This window comes from Taudactylus pleione, unplaced genomic scaffold, assembly GCF_031769625.1.
Source record: "Taudactylus pleione unplaced genomic scaffold, aTauple2 ptg000628l, whole genome shotgun sequence".
In the NCBI taxonomy this organism is placed as follows: Eukaryota; Metazoa; Chordata; class Amphibia; order Anura; family Myobatrachidae; genus Taudactylus; species Taudactylus pleione.
In genome coordinates this window covers 261901-274249 of record NW_028285030.1, presented here as the reverse complement: position 1 = coordinate 274249, position 12349 = coordinate 261901, and positions in this window count along the sequence as shown.

Here is a 12349-nt window from a genome sequence, read left to right as displayed (position 1 = left end):
CACAGTTTAGTGCACACTTTCAGTTGCCTGCAGGTCAGTGCACATTGTACTAATGTTGAGTAAAAAATAAATATAAAAATTTTTCTTTGCACAAGAAACCAATGTGTGGTGTTTTTTTTTAACTTACCTTGCAATACTGGTACTGTAGCACTTTTACGATGGCTTTGCAGGTCTCCGGAATGATGACGCCCAAGGACTGAGGTGAGATGAGTGTCCCAAACTTTAGGTCTTCCAGTGACCTTCCTGTAGCCAGGTATCTCAGGGTAGCCACCAGTCTGTCTTCAGCAGGGATTGCCCTCCGCCACCTTGTGTCCTGTCTCTTGATGTGGGGGAGTCACCAGATGCAGCAATTCTTGTAAGCTGGCGTCATCCATGCGCAGGTAGTTCCGATAGTCCTCCGGGTTGTTCTCCTTGATCTCTATCAGCAGGGACATGTGAGAGCGGGTATCCCTTTGTAGCAGCCACTCCTTGGTCCAGCATGCTCTCGTCCTTCTTCGCTGGGCCCTCTTCCTAATTTCCCGAACCCCGGCTTCAGCGACCAACACTTTATACTGATAGGGACGCATCAGTACAGAATTCAGGAACAGGATAGAATGCAGGTAGGTAGCACACACTTGCAGGTAGAATAAACTTTGTATAAGGCAAGCCAAATACAAAGAGCACAGTAGCAATGTACAGGATTCAGCAGGAATACACCTAGCCTCATCTAGTAGCAGAGCAGAATGTACACAGAGTTTAAAGGGTTCCTGCTGTTTATACTCCCTAGATAGCCCCTCCCATTGTTATGGCTATTTAAATTTCCCACCAATAGTTAAGAGCCTGTTTTATTTTTTTTTTAAACTCACGATTTGTTATGTCCAATCTCACGATGCGTACGATCCGATAGATTGTGAGATCGTAAGACAGACTGGGTGTCTTTTTTCCCAAATCGTGATCACGACGGCAAGGGAGCTCCCGTGAAAGTTCATGAGAAAATTGGCCATAAAATCGTATCGTGAGCACATCGGTATATGTGTGGGCACCTTAAGTGTAACAGAGTACTGCAGAAGAACAGGCACTTAGTGTAGCAGCAACTGACAACAGGAGCCAGGTAATAATCTCCTTCCTTAGAAGTTAGTTGTTCTGGCAATAAGTAAATCACACGATCAGGTTTAAATAGGGTGCTTGGAACACACATTGATGAGGCAAGTCATGTGAGTGTAACTCAGGGACAGATTGGATTAGAGTGTTCACCTGACTGGAATCTAACATGGCCGCACCCATGCAGGCAGACAGAATGTATAGAATGGAGCGGTAACACTTCAGGAAAGCTGTGGCAAGAGGTGGCAGTGCTGGATATGATAAGTAGTGCTAGACCCCAATGTGTGACACGAATAACTAATGGCGTGGCTCCTACCTTTTTCTGGCAGGAGGGGCTGTGGGCCTGATTCAGAGCCGGACACTCTGACCAGAGCGCTCGCTCTGAATCAGGGCCCTCCTACCTAAACTTGGAGTGACCTCTTGGACGCTCGCATAGCTGTGGGTTACCACCCACAGCTTATGCGAGCGTCCATGATGATGGTCGCGATGGTCAAGACCATGCGACCATCGGGCTTGCGACGAGACCCTGCCGCAAGCCCAGGAGTGATTTTGGCTCTATCAGAGCCAAAATCACTCCCACTGACATCACTAGTGATGTCTGTGGGGCCGGACCCAGATGGTAGGCGTTCGTCTGGCAGCCACGCCCCCGGCACGCCCACCAAAGGGGGCGTGCTGTCACTCACCATCGACAGCACGCCCCCTTTGGTGCGAGACCCGGAGCGACAGCTTGGCTGTCGCTATGCGGGTCTCGCGCATGCGCACGACGGAGCTCCCTCCGTCGTGCGCATGCCCATTTGGGTACCATCGACCCGCTCGCGAGCGGGTCTGAATGAGACGATGTGTCTAGGTAAAATCTGACACTGGTGAAAATGTACTTTTAACATAAAAATCTAACACAGCAGTGTGAATGTAAAACTTTTAGTTTGTTTGGAATTTTTGAAGAAATTAAGTTTGGAATTTTTGAAGAAATTAAGTAATGCAAAATTATCTAGTTGTTACTTTTTTATAATTTACTCATATGGGAAACTAGTTATTTAATAGATACAATTGTACTTGCTAAAGTAGAAGACCTCTGACATGCTGATATGTCATAGTGTTGAAGCCACATAGTGTGTCGGTTAGATTTTGGCCTGTTGTTTGCACAAATGATGATTCCTTTGGTTATCTACAATAGTACCATTTACAATATAACTTGCCTGCTGTATAATAACTACACTATGGTTCTGATCAGTGCTCAAAGTGAGGAAGGTATACACAGTATGGTACCCGCCTCTTCATTCCCTCACTGAATTTTTAGGAACAGGTCATTCTCCCTGCTCAGCTGTGAATCTTAAGGTGCGTATCCATTAGGCGATGGGGTAACGACAGTACGATTACAACATTGTAATTGTAGTCGTTCCTCATCCCCTGTAGTGCCTACACTGAACGATATGTCATTCAGTGCAGGCACCCTCCCTCATGCCCAATCTGTCATTACTGATTAAAGGTGCGTACACACTGGGCGATAAAGTGGACGACTGAACGATAACGATATCGTTCAGTCGTCCACTTTATCGTCCATTTTTAAGCCCAAAAAGGTGAACGATGACGACGACGCGCGTTCCCGCGGGTCGTTCATCATCATCGTTCATCGGGCTGACATGCAGGCCAACCTGACGATCTCGTCAGGTTGCTGCATGTCAGGGAATGGGGGAGAGAGCCCGGCGCTGAACGATATCGTTAATGATATCATTCAGCGGCTGTGCTCAATGTCATGAACGACATTGAGCACAGCCTGCCGGGGACACACTACACGATATCGCTCAGGGAGCATATCGTGTAGTGTGTATGCACCATTATGCATGATTAATGAACGATTACGATCGCTCTGTTTAATCAGCAAGTGGATACGACTTAGCAGCTCCGCTCAGTACTTTTAATTCTGCACTAAGCATCTGCTGCAGATTATGTTGACAATCCCCCTTCCTTCTCATTGGTGGATAGAGAGGAAGGGGGTGTGCAACAATTTTAAAGCAGCAGCGTGCAGGCAGGATGTGCTGGCCTGCTAAAGCTGCTGCATCGTGTAATCAGCACCGTGGTGTAAATGCAGATCCCCAGCAGCTGGGCTGGCAGCAGCGGAGATGTGTCGGCCGGAGCTTATGGAGCTGCAGAGGATGCACTGAGGAGGAGCCGATGCGCACCAGACACGGATGCAGTGACGAGAAGCCATTAAGGTGCGGGCAGCGAGAGGAGGGACTTGTGTGTCCAGCAGCGGCAGGGTGAACAGTCTGGAGGTGGGACACAAGCAGGGAATGGGTAATAGGACACAGTCAGAGGCTGTTGGGAAGTGCATGGTTGCTGGGACCAACTGCGCTGCTGAGGGGGACAAATGTTCCCCTGTGCACACGCAGTGCCTGGTAGAAGTTTTTAGTGACGTGGCCACATCTCCCTAGATTACATACACACAGCTTCTGATGGAGCGGAGCACAAAGCACCAGCCGTTCATGTGGTGTGCGTAGTGGTGTGGTTATACACAGTATACGCAGGATCCAGCTGGGATATATAGCAGGGTCTCACAGAGCTAAGTGAAACATGTCCATGTTCCCCTCTCTAACACAGTGACAAGATGGCACCACACGTGCAGAAGACCAACCGGTTGGCCCTCTTAGTGAAGTCTAATGCTTCAGGAGCAGTGGCGTAACCAGTGGGGTACCTTGCCCTGGGCGCCCTGATAGAAGCCCTCTGCAATTTCCAGCGCTGGGATCAAGCACTGCAGTCTGGTGAGATGTGTCCCCGGTGGGACACATCTCACCAGACTGTTCCCAGCGGCACTGGAGGGTGACATTTGGCTCCGGCTGTGAGCTGGGTGCAGCTCGCAGACCAGCGGCCATTTGAATTTGGCGCCGGACGTGAGCCAATTACGGCTTGAGGACCAGCAGCCACTAGAAAGCGATGCGTAGCACAGTACTGCACTCCCTATTTCAACAAGGGTTACACCACTCCCTCTATCCCTCCCTCTCTGTAACTAGACTTTTTGGTGCCCTGTGCCAGAAAGGGCATTGGCGCCCGCCCCCCCCCCACCATTTTTCAAATAGGTACATAAGATAGTGCACCTGAAAAAGGACCATTGCCTTATGGGGAAGGGTCAGGGAAGAGATAGGGGAGGCCAGGAGATCCTGGGGATAAAAGAAGAGGAAGCTACAAGTGAGAATGATAATAAACAGGAAAACTGACAGGCCCAATCAGCACCCACTGCCTGCGGTGCCCTGTGCCATGGCACAGGTCGCACTACCCTAGTTACGGCCCTGCATGTCACGTCTGAGGTTTGGGATTGGCTTGAAGAGGCGTGGAAGGCTGAAAAAGAGACTGAAGAAGCATGTATTAAACTAAGAGGTTTGATCCAGCTCTTCCTCATGAGAAAGAAGAGAGGAGGCAGTGGAACTGCTGGTGATGGTTAGCCACAACATTAGGAGATGTTGAATAGAATCTATAATGTAGATGTTGAACTGAAACAGATGAAGTAGATATTGAACTGGAACTGATGTTGTAGATATCTGATAGGAACCGATGTTGTAGAAATCGGACTGGGACCGATGATGTAGAATCTGATTGGAACCAATGTTGTAGATATTGGATTGGAACCGATGTTGAAGATATTGGACTGGAACCAATGTTATAGATATCGAATTGTAACCGATGTTGTAGATATCGGATTTGAACCGATGTTGTAGATATCGGATTGGAACAGATGTTGTAGATATCAGATTGGGATCTATGATGCAGAATCGGATTGGAACTGATGATGCAGAATCGGATTGGAACTGATGATGCAGAATCGGATTGGAACTGATGATGCAGAATCGGATTGGAACTGATATGGATACCTCTTAATCGCTAAAGTGAATTAATTGCTTTCCAATCCAATTGTGGTTCCAAAGCACAAAAAGTTATATTATGCAAGAAAAAGTATAACACGCTGTGATCCAATCAATGAGCGCAAAAAGCAAGTAAAATACAAGGTACAGCCGATACATACACTAGCGCTCTGGATCCAGTACTCAGTCATCAATCCTGAAACCTGCGGTCATCAAAGAAGGGAAATTACTCCCTTATGGTGTCCAGAGCAGTAGCCTATATACCTTACAGGTCACAGATAAAATAATAGAAACAAGCTGGCATGATTCCATTGGTCCTTGCTCCTGGTCATTCTGGTCATTGGTTAGTTCATACGGTGTCATCAGGGGTATGTCTTAGGTCTCCAAAAGTAGCTTTGTGTAGTTTCCCGCCGAAGAACTGGCTACAGACACTACATACAAAATGTTAACATGCTAACCAATTACTCCCTATAGTTCGTAACTTGCGGACGCATGATGCGATCTCCTTGCCGATAGGACCGGAGATCTGCAAATGAACAGGGATTTAATATAATACCAAACATGACATGTCCACTATGTTCTAAACCTTAGATCTTATTTAAGTTCATATTACATCACAATTATTAGTCAATAATACCCTTAATAACATTGGTTAGTAACTATTGTGAATGGGAACCATCTTGCACATATGCGTCCGCATATGTGCGTCTGTGCGTTGAAATAGCAACTATATACAAATGAGCGTCCATGTGTGAGTATTGTGCGTACACATCTGAGTGTCTGTGTATAGAAATATATACATTTATATGTGTGTGCGTTATGTGCATCAGTGTATGTGTGTGTTGTGCATACGCAGTTTAGCGCATCAGATTGTGTGATGCAAAGCAGCGTCGTGGAAACGCATCGTCAGACCATCGACGACCAGATCGTCAGATAATAATTGTGTGCGATCATAACCAATTATTGACACTGATGATGCAGAATCAAATTAGAACCGATGATACAGAATCGGATTGGCACCGATGTTGAAGACATCGGATTGGGACCGATTGAGATAGGAGAAAATCTCTTGTAAATCCAAATCTGAAATGCTGATGGAAATGGAGACTTGCATATCCCAGACTTTATAACTGGGGGCATGATTCAGCAAGGAACGCACGCTAGCAGACGCATGCACCCGTCCGCTGCAAGAATACGGACATGTTTCACTTAGCTCTGTGAATCAATGCATATGCACAGAGACTGCAGCAGAAGATGCAGATGCCCAGTCCCATATTAAGCTGCACATCTCCCTTTACTGACAGCCTGATCAGTACGCAAGATATCGTAAACATCAATAACATCAAGAACCATCGGATTCATACGCACAATAGTGGTTGACCTGCCCTGCTGCAGGATTTTGCCCGCTTCCTGTGTAGAGCTTACGGTATGGCTGTGTATGCACTGCCTTAATTATGCACGCCCCTACAACGGCGTTATAATGCTTGCGTTTGCCTGACCACCCCCCGTCACCACCTACAAACAGCACTTCCTGTCAATCAATATCGGAAGAGTCTGCGTGCTCACTGCGCGTAATCTGCATACCATAACCCGATTGCACTGGCTAGTTCGCGCATGCGAAGTGTGATGGATAGCATGTGCAGATCAAGAACATTGGCCAATTGCGTGCATTCTCTCCTTTGTGTTACTTGCTGAATCAGGCCCTGGATTGCAAACATCGCCAGTCGGAACTCACTGGCAGTTGGTATAGCTCCCCTATTTGAATTTTGGACTGCCCTGCAGCCCCACCTGGAGCCAACACTGGAAAGGACGGAGCAGGAACAGCACAGACAGACCTCACAACCAGCTGGGAGCAATGTGCAGCATGAACGGACTTCTGCGTCATCTGGGAGTGATGTGCGGTCACAGCGCGAGCGGCCCTCAGCGCTAGCCGAAACAGACACTGCAGAGTTAAAAAAGTAGTTTTAAAAGTCTGGAGTGTGACAGCACAAAGAGATCCACATGGCTCTCTGCAGGGCTGACAGTCTCCACTCAGTCTGGGTCCACCAGCAGCAGGTTTGTATGGAGAGGCTGTAATCTCTCCTTTCCCGTCCCTCCAGTTGACAGCTGTCACAGACACCCCCTAGAAGACAGTGACACACCCAGACAGCTCCACAGTGGCAGTGGTCACTGTAGGAAGCCGGTCAGGTCTGGTGTTCCAAAGTCCAGACAATTACGGTTTTCACTCAAGCCCATTCACAGCGCAGTTCTGCAGAATTGTTTCTCTCCCTCAACCTGTTACGCTTGTGCCACATAACTGAGAATATCTGAGGATTCAAAAATAGGAAAAAAATCTTTGCAGCACACTGATGAAAATCAGGGGCCTGTCTAAAGGTTTTTTTACCTTCTTTTAATAAAGTAATCAGGAATCGCACAGCTCTTTATTTTCCTTGCGGAGGAATGAGGGAGATCATGGGATGATGTGGTGCAGGGAATGCGTGACATCCTTGTATTGTGATTAACGTCAGCCTTATTGTCCTATTAATGACCCACCAAGCTTTACATGCTGTTCCAACTCTCACCTACAAAGCAGTGGGGCCACAGGCTATGCTCACTGGGGCATGTAGCTAAGGATGGGGCATAAAGCAGGAATAAGCTGGGGGCCCATGTGAAGACTCAGAGGGTCACATTTGGCCCACTATTGTTCTTCAAAGTGTATTTAAGCAAGAGTTGTAGAATTGCATAGTGAGACTTTTTTAAGGCATTTATCTATGTAAAATATAATCTCAACACATGTGGACATATTCTTTAAATCAGAACATTTTGTAGAGAATAGTAAACTGTACTGCATACTTGCCAACTCTCCCTGATTGTCAGGGAGACGTCCTGAAATAGTAGCAATCTCCCTGACTCCCTGAAGAGTCTAACACAGAGGTTCCCAAACGCAGTCCCCAACAGTTCAAGTTCTAGAGATATCCATGGTTGAGCACAGGTGACTTAATTAGTATCTCAGTCAATTTGATTTAACCACTTGTGCTCAACCATGGATATCTCCAAAACCTGAACTGATGGGGAGCCTTGAGCACCACAGTTGGGAACCTCTGGTCTAGCAATCTCCCTGATATATATTCCCCAGTCAGCACATGGTACAATTATAAAACAAGTATAAATCAAAATGTTCGTTCATTCAGCGCCGTTTATCAGTGATAATTATAAATACTATGCTTAATTTGATATTCATGGGAATTGTGAAGGGCAGTATATTAATCATTAATTCCAGTGCTATGTTTGAATAGTATGATGCAAGCATTCTCTTGAAACATTTTATTATATGCCTTATCTTTCTCTTCCCTTGATTTTATTTGTGACCTAAACATTTTCCGCATAACATGTTATGTTACTATACTGCCATCTATTGGCTGTACATTGCCTAGCTTTGTGGGTTTCTTCTACCTTTTCAAGGTTTGTAGATTTCCAACTTGATTTCTAAAATATGTCAAGTTCACACATTTTGATCTGGAGATCGTCTCTTTACAGTCGTGAAAATATTTGTTAGGAAACCACTCACCTAGGTTGTTAAGGGACACAAACAGGGGCACGCTGGGTCTGGGGCAGAGAGGCTGGACCCCTTTGAATTGTTTAGGCTGGTATCTGTGCCAAGGGCTGCCTACTGTATGTATGGCCTATGTGGCCATGTCATTTAAACAGTATAGTAAATAAACCTTTATTCTTTAGCCAGCTTCTGTACCGGCAAGGCCGCTACAATTGTACTTCAAGCATTCGGTTTATTAAGGGGCATACATGCCTACCACCTGACATAACCTAGACTATTTTGCTGCTTCTGCCATTGTTCAACTGTATCTGTACATAGCAACATGGGTTTTGCTGCACCACCATGGAGGAATACAACATGCAGAAGGTACTGGTAGGGAAACTTAAGCAGCAAAATAAGAGATGGAGAAGGGCTAACAAACACTGCTTACAGTTTAAATACACCCACGCGGAGACAGCCAGGTTGGCATGACGCGTTTTTGGGTGGCTGCACGTTCACGTCATCGCGGCCCCATCCCTACTACATATTGCCGAGATTACCAGCATAGTGCAGCAGGGGGTGAGGCCTTGATGACGCGTTTCAATGCGAATGAATGAATCCCCCGGACCGGACACACGTATTCTATAAATGGGCGGCTGCAGAGGCCACCGATTTTCAGGAACCTCCCGGCGTTCAGGGAGAGTAGACAAGCAACACACACACACAATTTGGATCACTGTGCTGGTCCAGCCTCACTCCCCCCCCCCTGCTTTGCCAATCTAGGCACTTTGCAAGCCAAATGGAGGTGCCATGATTCAGCGATGGTGCCAACACAGGTCTCTGAGAACTGGGCGACGGTACTGGTCACACATCCCAGTTGTGGCCATGCATACTAGAGTTAATTTTGACAGAATGTAATTAACTTACCAGGAGTGTGGGAGGCGTGCCTGGAGGAAGCCCACATAAGCACTGTGGTACAAACTCCACAAGAAAGGGCACTGGTCAGGAAATAAATTCTTGACCGCAGCGTTGTCAGGCAGCAATGCTAATCACTGTGCTGCTATGCTGCCCTTAGAAATGGGCAATATTTGGAAACAGAAAACTTTTCTATCTGCGCTGTGGTCATTTCAAATTATGACTAAAATCATTTGGCCTATGTAATTACCTATCAACTTTTCCAACTCTTTGTTCATGATTAGTTCCAGGACTCTATGCTTATCTACTCTTTCAGAAGGTGCGGGAGACTCCTGATTTTTTGGGTAAGATGGGGAGTTAATACCGGGAATCGCATTTCCGTGGGGATTGGGCAAGGCTTATGTCGAAGCCGGATAATTGGCTGAGACAGGATCGTTTTAAAATTAAATCTGCACAACGCCATTTTGTGAATGGCAATAAGACGCCATTTTGCGACTGGCCGCCCAGCGCCATTTTAGTGAATCTCGCCCATTATAAGTACATACAGCGATGCTATTATTTAGCGTTGTGCGATTCCCACGCAATAGAAAGATGTTAAAAGTCCTCATTATATAAATACAGACCGTCACTAAAACATATAATATGATCAACCCTGCAAAACACGTACTATGGTGTACTCCACAAACACGTAGTCGCACAACGCTATCTAGCGTCTTTTCTCAATACCCTAATACTGACACACTGCACACTTACATAAAAAGGTTCCCTAGCATTAAAGTGTAATATTCAAGGTTTATTCAGTATTATTAATGTTGTGAAATAAATGTCATTTGATATCTAAGGTTTAGTACATGGTAAGCAGACCGTGTTTGGTGTCGTTCTAATCCACTGTGTCTTTGCAGATTTCCGGTACCATCGGTGAGGAGATCGCAACATGTGTCTGCAAACTATGGACCATAGAGAGTTAAACATTAAAATGTAATGTAGCCAGCTTAGATTTATTATGCAGCGGGAAACAGGACACAAAGAGCTGTTGGAGGCTGGATTGAGTCCATAGGAATTGACCTATGAACTGTACTGTAACAGGAGAACCAGGAAGAAGAACCAATGGAATCATGCCAAACTGTTCTATTGTATTGCCTATCTCTGCTAGAGTATATATGTGGGCTCTCTAAACCTGGATGCCAGTCTGCTTGCTTTGCTGTTGACGGAGGTTTCTACTTTGGTACCGGGATCTTGGTCCAGAGCGCGTGCGTATGTAACAACTTTACTTTGGGTCTGTATAATTTATTTGGGCTAATTGTATTTAGATCACAGTGTGTAATCATCTGTTTTTATATTGAATAATAACTTTTTGTGCTTTGGAACCACACTCAAAGTCTGAAAGCATTTATTTCTTGTGCGACTCATTACGCTAAATAGCGACAATTTTAGAAGGTATAGACAGGTAGGAATCGATACTTATATTACACAAATGACATTGTTTTAGTCCCACGCACTCCTGTTGGACCAGCTGGGCCTAAAGACGTAAAGAGCCCAGCCCTGCCTCCTGGTTCACATGTGCAGAAAGCCGGGGGACACAGTGGGGTGGTGCGATTGAATGTGTGTGATGCGACCTTGTCAGCTGAAGCACAACTGGCTGTGGTCACCTCACATGCAACCATGCCAGTTAAGTGGTTAACAAGTTTTTAAAATGATTTTGCCACAGTTTCTATTCTCATAACTATGACCAAACACGCCCTTTTTGGAGGCATCTGACAAAGCTGTTGGAGAAGATGTTTTTGCAGCCCATGTCTTATTCTCAAAATAAACCCCTCTGATTTGAATAGAATTATGTGATGCAACATTATGAATTGCATAGCTTTTAAACATCTTGTTGAAAAGGCTTGAAGTCCAAAACAAGTGTTTACGGACAATTGTTATCTGGATTATCTTGAGAATGTCTAAAGTCTAAAGAAAGATAGGCTGTATTCTTTGCTCAGTTAAATTTCCAGTCATTTGTTGATCAGGCTCATGTGACAATAACTCTGGTTGTTGCAAACAGCAATGTGTGTGCTCTATATTGCCTTCAGTTTTAGTGCAATTTCTTCTCCGTTTCAGAGCTCACATGAATAGAGCATTTTCAGAGCATTATAGTTGCTGCTTTTTCAATACTTCCATCTAGGTCCTCTAATACCACTTTCAGACATGCTGAGATTGCTTCAACCAAATTCCCGGGATCTCGTGTATGTCTGAAAGGTATGGGTAGCCAACCCTCCACTTGACCAGGGAATTTCCCGGGAGTTAAGTCCTGGGAAATTACCCTGCTAATATCTGAATAGTGCTACCTGGGAATTTTCCCTGGGCTGCACCAAGCAGCTTTTTCATTGAGTGGGCAGTGCAGAGCGTCCTATAAGATGCTCATCGCTGCCGCTCACCACCCCCCCGCGTCCGTGGCGCTGTAGACCGACTCAGCGACCTAATAAAATAAATAAAATGGCTGCATTGTGATTGGTTGGGTGCCTGATGATGACATCATCAGCTGCAGCCGGAGAGGGGATAGGCGAGGAAGGGCAGAGGAGAGGCAGGTAATCTTAAAAACTGAAAAACCCAGCTTATGTCTGAATGGTGCTACCCGGGAATTTCCCGGGTAGCAGCTGTAGTGTGAACGGGGGGTCTCATCCGAAATTCCCGAATATGAGCAGGAAATTTCCCGGGTCGTATGTCTGAAAGGGGTATAAGAGATCCCAGAGAGGAGGTCCAAGTGGGAGCTGTAGAAGGGAGTGTCACTGGAAACTGCATCATCCCTATGCTGATGACATTCAGATCTACCTCTCCTTCCCTGACCTCTCCCCATCTCTTCACTCGTATCTCCAAGTGTCTCTGTACTATTTCTTCATGGATGTCCCAGCGCTTCTTAAATTTAACATATCTAAGACTGAGCTGATCATCTTCCCACCCTCTTGCGTAACCTCACTTGCCACAATTTCATTAACTATTGATTGTCACG